Below are 703 nucleotides of genomic sequence, written 5' to 3'. Positions count from 1 at the left end.
GTTAGACAACAGGAACGATTTGTGGGTCTGACAGTGTCAGAGAAGCTAGTGCTTTTGGAAAAGGAGTGACTCAGAGAAGTTTTGTATTGCAGCAGAAACAAGATACCCTTGCTTGCTGTCCTCTTCCTGTTTCCTCTAAAAATCAGTGGGAGCCAACCCAAGGTGAGTTAAGCTCACCCTCTGAATTTCCGTGATAAACACAGAGATTCCAAGTCATGTAGCCAGGAAGAATTCTGTCTTCTTCCCCCAGCTGAAACTGCCATTACTTGTGTGTATGTATATATGTTGTACTGTTTCAGCATCCTCAGATGCTGAGCATATCCATGCAAAATTCTCTTTTGATCAATTACATCCAAATTTGTCTTCTTTTGCTAGCAATTATTTATTGCCTAGGTAATTTCTATTCTATTCTATTTCTATTCTATTCTAATTCTATTCCATTCCTGTTCTAATTCTATTCTATTCTAATTCTATTGCTATTCGATTCTTACCTGGCACAAAACCACCATTTAGATCCATTAACTGAAGTGCATAGAGCTCACGATACACACAACCATCATCAAGACCCTCTCTGCCTTTGAAGGGTTTCTAATCTAGTTACACTATTACGCTTTCCTAGGAGAAGTGTTGACAGCTGGCAGAGGACTTCTTTGTGCCCATTAAACCAGCTCCCCAAAGGACACAGGCTCTCACAGCTCCCTGC

The sequence above is a fragment of the Fulmarus glacialis genome, unplaced genomic scaffold, assembly GCF_000690835.1.
Source record: "Fulmarus glacialis isolate BGI_N327 unplaced genomic scaffold, ASM69083v1 scaffold26281, whole genome shotgun sequence".
NCBI classification, from domain to species: Eukaryota; Metazoa; Chordata; class Aves; order Procellariiformes; family Procellariidae; genus Fulmarus; species Fulmarus glacialis.
The sequence above is the reverse complement of the archived record's forward strand: the minus strand, read 5'-3'. Positions refer to the sequence as shown.